The sequence below is a fragment of the Suncus etruscus genome, chromosome 16 (assembly GCF_024139225.1).
Source record: "Suncus etruscus isolate mSunEtr1 chromosome 16, mSunEtr1.pri.cur, whole genome shotgun sequence".
Lineage (NCBI taxonomy): Eukaryota > Metazoa > Chordata > Mammalia > Eulipotyphla > Soricidae > Suncus > Suncus etruscus.
The window spans coordinates 45,899,871-45,909,775 of NC_064863.1; the positions used below are offsets into that span (position 1 = coordinate 45,899,871).

Genomic DNA, 9,905 nt, shown 5'->3' on the forward strand with positions numbered 1-9,905 from the left:
TTGCTGATTGAAGAGATATCTTATAGCCTTTTTGATTTGTATTTGCCTAATAATCATTGATGTTCATCATTATTATGAAAATGTTCATCACATTTTCATAAGTTAGTTATATGGCAGGCATTTTCAAGATTCAGTATGTTCAAGTCTTGAACAAAGATTAGTCTGACCCCTGTCTTTCATACCAAAATCCAACCCATCCTTCAGGACTCAAATTAAATTGCACATCTCTATGAAGCCATCCCAGAGATGCCCAAGTACAATTTATTACTTATTTATTTGGGTGTGTGGAGGCTCCTATTGTAAGTAAATTACTAATAAACAGTTATTTCACTTGTGTTTCTAAAATGATTTGTTGTGTAATGATTGACATTGCTACTAGACCAGAAAACAGGCAGCAGGAATGTGTTGTTTATTATTTTTCCTTCATTGTAGTGAGCCTGGTGTTATGCCTGTAGTAGATCAATAAAAAAAGAATGACTGAGTGGGTGAGATAATATATTCAGTGAACCATCAACAGTTTCCTAAGAAATGGCATGAGACAATCAGGAGTTTATTAATTAGAACACTTGACTCAGCCCTTTCCAAGCTGAATGAGAATATAAGAGCTGATTTGAAAAATGCTCATTTATTCAAAATAAGGAAAAGGTGTTGAAAACAGCTGGGCACCTTAAATAGTTGGTGAAATCTAGAAGCTTTCCTCTTTTTTGCCTATACCTTGTACTTTTGGTGCAACTTGCTCTATGTCCAGCATGTAGATCATGTTTAGCAAACATTTTCCTGTACCTAAACTTGAAGTCAGGTAAGCGGTTACTCTAAGACCAAGACATTCTCTTAAAGAAATCAGGTTTGAAGGGTTTGAGTATTATAGAACAGCAGCTAGGACACTAGCTGAGAGGTACAGTAGCTTGAACACTTGCTTTGCACACAGCCAACCCAGGTTCAATCCCTGGCATCTCATATAATCCTCTGAGCACAGATAATACAGAATCAGGAATAACCCCTGGACAGTACCAAGTGTGCCCCCTTACCCTACATAAAAAGAACAGAAAAGAAAGAAAAATAAGAAAGAAATCCACAAGACACCAATGGAACATCAGCAAACAAACCCACAAGGCACCAGTGGAGCTACAGCCTTGCACAAAGCTGATCCAGGATGGATGGTGGTTCGAATCCTGGAACCCCATATAATCCCTCGAGCCAGCCAGGAGCGATTGCTGAGCACAGAGCCAGAAGTAACCCCTGAGTGCAGCCGGGTGTGAGCCAAAAACAAACAAACAAAAGATGTCTTTGCTACTGAGATTTTTTGTGGTTCCAAATACATTTTAGAACTATTTTTCTAATTTTGTGTAAAATACCAACAGACTTTTGGTCAGGATTGTAACAATATTCTAACTATATTATAGTTGATGTGCCAGAAGAGATGTTTTACATAGAGCAGGCCAGTATCAAGTAAATCCGTGATTATATTGAGAGCTAAATGGCTGAGTCTCTTCTTCCTATGGTGTGATGGTTAAGTTTAGCCACTCTGTCCAGTTAAACTAAACTGCTTGAAAAGGAGGGAAAGTAACCCTGCTCTAGATTACAGGATTTTGAGCATAGGTCATTAAAGGCACAAGAAATGAACACTATAAAACTGCCCCATGTTTTCCTGATTAGGGCATAATAGCTACTCCAGCTTCCTCAAAACAAGCCTGGAAAACAGATCCTCATGAGGTAGCAGAGTGAACAGCTCTTAACAGAACCAGTGATCAAAGTATCTGGCTGCCTGTTTAAGGAAACTCTCCGTGCTGTGTTTACTAACTCTGTGACACTCGTCCTCCTAAACACAGAAGAAAAACAAAGTGGATTCCTGAAATGCAGTCAAAAATCCCTGCGCAAATTTCAACCCTGGAACAAAGACATTAGGGCCTATAGAAACAATCATTGACCAGATAAAGGTGGATTCAGGCACACAAGTGTAGAAAATGGGAGAAATACGATCCAAAAACAGTGAGGAGATAAAAATGAAACAACGCACACAGGCCTCGTAAATATTTTGACTGATTTCCCCCAAATATTTCAAAGCTAGAGTTATATATTTAAATAAGTGTTCTCTCTTCTTATAAATGAATAAAAATAAATAACCATAGAAGGCAATGGGGAGGGGAGAGATAAATTCTATAAGATTTATATGTAATATGTGCTGGATGCACAGAAAAGGGAGAGATTTTCCTGGCTGGGGAGTAGAAGTGATTTCATGGCAGGCTGGAGGATGGGGGTTCAATGTGTAGGGGAACTTTTGAGAAGCTGGAGATGAGAGCAAAGGATATTCACAAGAAGAAAACAGTTCACACTGGTTGAAGGATAAGATTAATAAATTATAAAAATTTTGAAAAGAGTGAACTGAGATCAAATCATGAAAGGTCTTTATTTTTAAATTAAATTTCTTTATTTTAGACACTGTGGTTTACAGAGTTGACATAAAAGTTATTTTTGGTATTCAATATCCCACCTCAAATGTAAAATTACCTCCAAACTGATCATCAGTTTCCCAATCTCCCCCAGGCTAAACCCTTGCCAGATAGGAATAATTTACTTAATATTTTGTATATTATTGCTGGATAATCAGAATTCAAATTAGGGTGTGGTGCACTGCCACAAAAGCAGCCACATGATCCATAAATTTGAGGCTATGTGGAGCTGAGCTGATGACCTCATATTGGCGAAGCAGTGGTTTGTAGAGACCCCGTTACAATCAACCAGTATATCCATGAGTTTTTCCTGCTAGCTTGGCCTCTCTTTTAAGAGTTTCATGTGTCTGTGCATTAGTCACTTACACAGACATGGTGGAAAGTAGTGGTTCATGAGAGTGGCTGCCAGGTACATCTGAAGTACAGAGGTACAGTTCCAGCCTGCCTCCAAAGCTCATCATGACTGTCAAATTATGAAAGGTCTTAACCATGGTAAGCTAGAGCACAAGGATTGAGCTGTACTCAGCAAGGGAGTCATTGCAGTTTATGAACAGTAATGTTATCCAAGCAAGATTTTTATTATTGCTATTGGCTGATTTTTTTTTATTTTACAGAAGAGAAGGTAGCATATATATGAGACTATGGAGAAGAGTGAAGAAGAAAGACCCTTTGGGTGACTGGTGCAACAACCTGAGAAAAGGAAATGATGATGACCATTAGAACTTGCAAAACATCTGATGATACTACTAATGAGGAGGAGGATCTGGAATAAGCAAAGAGACTTTTATTTTGTATTATCATTATTTTTTAATTGTTATGAACAAATTCAAATCAAGGTTGTTTTTTTTTGTTTCTGTTTTTGTTTTTTGGTTTTGGGGCCATACCCAGCGGTGCTCAGGAGTTACTCTTGGCTATCTGCTCAGAAATAGCTCCTGGCAGGCACGGGGGACCATATGGGACACCGGGATTCGAACCAACCACCTTAGGTCCTGGATCGGCTGCTTGCAAGGCAAACGCCGCTGTGCTATCTCTCTGGCCCCACAAATCAAGTTTTTAATAAATTAATTGTAATCTTTATTACAACAATATTATAACAATTATATACTGTTATAACAGTATTATAAGACTGTTAATGATATGTCATGCATATAATTCCAACATCATACCCACCACCACTGAACATATACCCATTCCTTCCCAGGGATCTGAACGCCCCCTCCCTCTCCATCCCAGTCCCAAAATCACTTGTTTCGGTAATTTCTCCTGTTAAGTTGTCTTTAGATCTTTGTTTTTATTTTGTTGTGTCTTTAAGTCCCAATCATTGTATATCTATTTTACAGTCATTGTATACCTATTCCTTCCCTGCTAACTGACTTCACTCAGCAACCTCTAGTTTCATCTGTTTCTGAGAAAAGCATGTTTTTAGAGCATTGTGTATGCATAAATATATATTACATATATAAACTTGATTCATTCATACAATCATTAGGTTGTTTTCATGTCTTTACTCTCATCCTAAGTGCAGCAATGAATATAGGGTTGTGCATATATCATTTTGAATTAATGTTTTTGTGTTTGCAGGAATAAATGCCAACAAATAATATTGCTATATTGTGTGAGAGTCTTATTCCCATTTTTTCTTTTTTAAATTTATTATATTTTATTGAAACCATTGTGATCTACAAAGTCCTTCCTAGTTTTTAAGTTTTAATAAAGTTTAGGTCCCCTGATTCTATTGTTGTTAATTTTGGCTTGAATATTTAGATCTGTCCTTTTTTTCTTCCACCAATGTACCTGTGACCACTTGACCCCTGGCTTCCATCCTTTCTTTTTTCCTTTCTTCTTAATTTTATAGAAAAATGCAGAAATGTAAGGTAAAACCTGCCCAGGAGGTTCCCTGTTCTTGCCCAGACACAGATTTTATTTTTGTTTTTTTAAGTAGATCTCCATTTTGTTTTCTGTGAAGGCTAAACCAGATAAAACTTTCTCACCAGAGCACTGTTAAAATTATTTCCAGCCTTTTTGTTTTTGAGTCATACCAGATGGTGCTGAGGAAATATATATGGCAATACACTGAGACATTACTTCTGGTCAGAGCTCAGGGGACTATATGAGCTCCCAGGGATAGATCCATGTCAGCTGTATACAAGTCAAATATCTACTTACTATATCACTTCAGCCCCTTTTACCAGATTACCCCTATTATACCATTACTATTATCAGACTTTTGGATATGAAGCAAAGAGACTTCTAAAATGAATAAGTCAAAATCAAATCTCAGGATAAGCATCTCAGTCAGATATGAACAAAGGACCCAAAATGCTTTTGCAATTCACAGGATTGAAATGCAAAATCTACAGTGATGGATTTTCTAATCGTTGATATGGCTATTGATGGGTCAATTACCCATTCCCTGCTATGGAAAAGATCATTTGGGAAGCCACAAGACTGGAATTATATCTTAAAATATCCAATGCAAGGGCCGGAGAGATAGCTTGGAGGTAAGGTATTTGCCTTTCATGCAGAAGATCATTGGTTTGAATCCCGGCATCCATATGGTCCCCAAGCCTGCCAGGAACAATTTCTGAGCAAAGAGCCAGGAGGAACCCCTGAGCACTGCCGGGTGTGACCCAAAAACCAAAAAAGTGTGTGTGTGTGTGTGTGTGTGTGTGTGTGTGTGTGTGTGTATCCAATGCAAGAGACAGTAAGAGGGTAAGGCATATGACTTACACATGGTCAGCTCAGGTTTGATCCCTGGCATTGCATCCAATGTCCCCAGCACTGTGAGGCATGATTGTTAAGCACAGGGTAAGACAAGAGCACCACTTGACATGGCCTAGAAAGAAAACACAACAGAAAGAAAGAAAGAAAGAAAGAAAGAAAGAAAGAAAGAAAGAAAGAAAGAAAGAAAGAAAGAAAGAAAGAAAGAAAGAAAGAAAGAAAAAAGAAAGAAAGAAAGAAAGAAAAGAAAGAAAGAAAAGAAAGAAAGAAAGAAAGAAAGAAAGAAAGAAAGAAAAGAAAGAAAGAAAGAAAGAAAGAAAGAAAGAAAGAAAGAAAGAAAGAAAGAAAGAAAGAAAGAAAGAAAGAAAAAGAAAGAAAGAGGAAGGAAGGAAGGAAGGAAGGAAGGAAGGAAGGAAGGAAGGAAGGAAGGAAGGAAGGAAGGAAGGAAGGAAGGAAGGAAGGAAGGAAGGAAGGAAGGAAGGAAGGAAGGAACTAGTGGTTATTGAGTGGGAAGACAGTACATGAATTAGGGTAAATGACTTATATGTATCCAACTTCAGCTAAATCTCTGACACCGCATAATCCCCAGAGCATCACTGTGTGTGAAGTTGTGGAGGCCCTATAATGCCAGGAGTGGTCCTGGTAGGTTTTGGCACCACAGGGTCAAAGCAGCACTGCTTCCCTGGGCCCTAATTATTGCAACAAGCAAAGTTGGCCAAGAATCCTTAGGATGGCCTCTTGAAAGCCATTCCCTGCAAAGAAAAAAAGAAGCAGTAAAATAATTATTCTAGAATTTGCAAAGAAGAGTTATTAATGACCTCCAACATTTTTTTAACTTCATAAAATTGGGGACTGGGTGCTGGGAAGATAGCTCAAAAAGCTGAAATACATGTTTTATCTGTGGGAGGCCCAAGTTCAATCCCTAGCACTACATAGTGCTCCAGCTGGGGAACAATGCCAGAGCACAGAGCTGAGAGTAGGCCCCAGCATTACAGTTTTGGGGATTTCTTCTAAAAACTCATCCATACTCTTCAATACTATGCAGCCACTTAAATGCATGATGCAAAATAATATGAAGTGATTAGCCAGAGCTGCAACTCAATTGTAGAGCACTTGCTTTGCATGTGTGAAGTCCTGGATTCAATCCCTAGCAACTCAAAGACAAAATTATAAAAAAGCTAAACTATTCTGTGATGACTTGGAAGTTAGTTCAGAATATACTAAGTGATGAACCGGAGAGACAGCATAGGGGTAGGGCATTTGCTTTGCATGCAGTCAACCCGGGAGGGACCTGGTTCGATTCCAGCATGATTCCCCGCAACCCATATGGTCCCCCAAGCCCGCCAGGAGCAATTTCTCAGTGCAGAGCCAGAAGTAATTCCTGAGCATCACCAGATGTGGTCCAAAAACCAATCAGTAAATCAATCAATAAATAAAGTTTAAAAAAAAAAAGAATATACTAAGTGGGAACAACAAGCAAAATATTATATAAAATGCAAATCATCTTTGAAAAATATCTAAAATATTATTTTAAAACTATACCAAACATTTAAACATGATTATCTTTGAAATGATAGTCCTTTTATATCTTTAATAATTATTTTTATTTTACAACTATTTAAAGACTCTATTACATATAAAAAGGGTATTTCTAAAACAGAACCAAATTAATTTTCATCATTATAAGATGTTTGTATGCTTTTGAGCAACATCAGGTGGTGCATGACTCAGTGACCTCAATAGTAGTCTGGGGACCAAAAGGATTGAGGATCATACTTTGGGGTCTTAGATGTAAAACATGTACTTGAGACCTTTAAGCCATCTCCCTGTTTCTTTCTTAATTAATTTATTTTGTATTGTGGTGTGCCAGATGAAAGCAAAGGCCTCATATATGCCAGATGGCATTCTACCCCTGAGCTACATCTTTGGTCAGTTTAATTATTATTCCAAATATTGGTTAAGAATTTGCTATCTCCAGACACTGCTTAACATGATAGGAAGGCAAGTAATGAACCTATTCTCTAAGGACTTAAAATTTAAAACAATTTGTTTTTAGTAGCTAGAAAGATAGTACTGAGGCTGAGGCACTTACCTTGAATGTGGCTGATCTGGGTTTAATCCCTGCACCACATATACTCTTGAGGGTAATACATGGGACCGAAGAGATAGCATAGCGGTAGGGCATTTGATTGCTTTGCATGCAGCCGATCCAGGATGGATGGTGGTTCGAATTTTGGCATTCCATATAATCTCCCATGCCTACCAGAAGCGATTTCTGAGTGCAGAGCCAGGAGTACTGGGTGTGGTTCAAAAACCAAAAAAAATAAAAATAAAAAAAGAGTAATACTTGAATACAGAGCTAGGAGCTATGGCCTGGGTGTGATCCAGTACTCTCCCTGACAAATGTATGAAAATACTTTGTTTTCATAGGTCACCCACTAAAATTTGGAAAGATAAGTGTCTTTATAGAGAGTTGCAAATAGTAACTTTTGGTTATAGCACAAAAAGTTTCAAGAGTTCATAAAACTGAAGTTTATGAGTCATCAATAGCAGACAGAGCTAGATCATTTGGAATCCTCAGAATTTGATTCCTCAAGAAATTGCTGCCACTATTCACAATAGCCAGAATCTGCAAACAACCCAAGTGCCAGAGAACAACAGAGTTGGTAAAGAAATTATGGTATACAATGAATATTACACAGCTACTAGGAAAAATATTGTGAAATTTGCTTATACATGGATGATATGAAAAGTATTATGATGGGCTCAGAGAGATAGCACAGCGGCGTTTGCCTTGCAAACGATCCAGGACCAAAGGTGGTTGGTTCGAATCCCAGTGTCCCATATGGTCCCCCGTGCCTGCCAGGAGCTATTTCTGAGCAGACAGCCAGGAGTAACCCCTGAGCACCACCGGGTGTGGCCCAAAAACCAAAAAAAAAAAAAAAGAAAGAAAGAAAGAAAAGAAAAGTATTATGATAAGCTAAATGAGTCAGAGGGAAAGGTATAGACATAGATGAACAACTTATATGTGAGGTATAAAAAAAGTAGCATGATGAGGGCCAGAAAAATAGCACAGTGGTAGGGCATTTGCCTTGCTTGCAGTTGACCCAGGACAGATCTGGGTTTGATCCCCAGCATCCCATATGGTCCCCCAAGCCTCCCAGGAGCGACTTCTGAGTGCAGAGCCAGGAGTAACCCTTGAGGGCTGCCGAGTATGGCCCAAAAAAACAAAACAAAACAAAAAGTAGTATGATACTAATATCAAAAGTCAATGGAGATAAGGGTCAGGAGGACTGCTTCATGGTAGGAAGCATGCCACAAATTGTGGAGAAGTGCTGTTAGTTAGGACAGAAAAGGTACCACTATGATTATGATAGTAGGAAATAATTACTCTGAACAAGAAGTAGGTGCTGAAAGGTGGTAAAATGATATACAAGATACCCATTCAATAAAAATATTGCAAACTACAGTGTCTAAAAGAAAAAAGGGAGAGAGAAAGAGAGAAATGTCTGCCCCAGAGGCAGACAAGGGAACAACTTTGTAATTGTGTATCTCACAGTGATTCAATTTGAAGAATTTATTTATAAAAAATAAATAAAAACATCAAAGCAAAAAAAGGAAATTGCTGTCTACTTTTTTGTGTATATGTGATTTACGTGATCAGTGGGGTGTCCTGAGAGACGCTAACATCAACAGCTCCAAATTCATTCTTAATGTCCTCAGTAACTTTGGTAGCAATATTGATACTGGCCTTGTAATTGAAGAGGAGTATGGGAGGGTAGAAAAAAAGAGAAAAAAAAGACAGAAGAGGAAGGGAGGGAAGAGAAAAGAAGAGGGAAGGAGAGGTGAGGAGATGAGAAAAAGTGATGGTTAGGTTCCATTGGCCCTGTGGTCATTCCTGAACTATTTCCCAAGATCCAAGAAAAATCTTTCTCAACCAGTTTCTCCTAGGTTATATCTAGGTTCTTGAACAGGCCTGGGAGTACAGTAGCTAATTCCCCTGTCGAAAAAAATCATAAAGTTGTTCTGAAACGAACAAGGAATGGATGTTAAAATTACATAACACACATAATAATCCTCAATGGTCTTACATCAGAAATATAGGACAGATAAAAAATATTGAAGACCTTGCTTCCAATAATGAAACTTGATCCAAAAGGCCAAGCTTCATTAGGAGACTATCTATATGCAATGTAATCCGATGAAGGGAACTGTTGTGCTGTTAGAATCATATCTGTCTCATTGTAGCTATATTTTGAGAGATATTACATATAACTATATTACATATAAATAACATATAAATAACAATTTTATAGCTATGTTAATATGAAATATAAGATAATATTAAGATAAGGCCTCCCAATGCTTACCACAGGCTGTGTTCTTTACACTGACTTATAGAAGAAGAGGTACAGTAAATGCTCCCCATATACACCTCAAACCAGGCCCTTTGCCTGAAAAAATATGAAATATAAATATATATACTATACAAAATATACTTATATGCATCCTTTCATGTGAGTTCCAATTTCATACATATTACAGAGAATATGTGACAGAGAATCATTCAGATTCAAAATCTGCTAGCTTGACATGGAGAACCCAAAGTCTTCCTGCAACTGAGCAGCAAGACCAGGTCTAGAATGCTGGTATCTGCCTTCCCTCCCTCCCTTTCTGTTATACCTTAAGGATTCTGCTCCTTACAACTCTCCAGTCAATGACAGCACTCTTAAC

The 9,905-nt window shown here is 38.0% G+C and overlaps 1 non-coding gene across 1 annotated transcript; it reads left to right on the forward strand.

Moving 5' to 3' along the window:
- The first annotated feature begins 9,524 nt into the window (after positions 1-9,524).
- Positions 9,525-9,656, forward strand: LOC126032779 (small nucleolar RNA SNORA51). Its single transcript, XR_007503976.1, has one exon. It is a non-coding gene; the product is annotated as a small nucleolar RNA SNORA51 (small nucleolar RNA).
- The last annotated feature ends 249 nt before the right edge of the window (positions 9,657-9,905 follow it).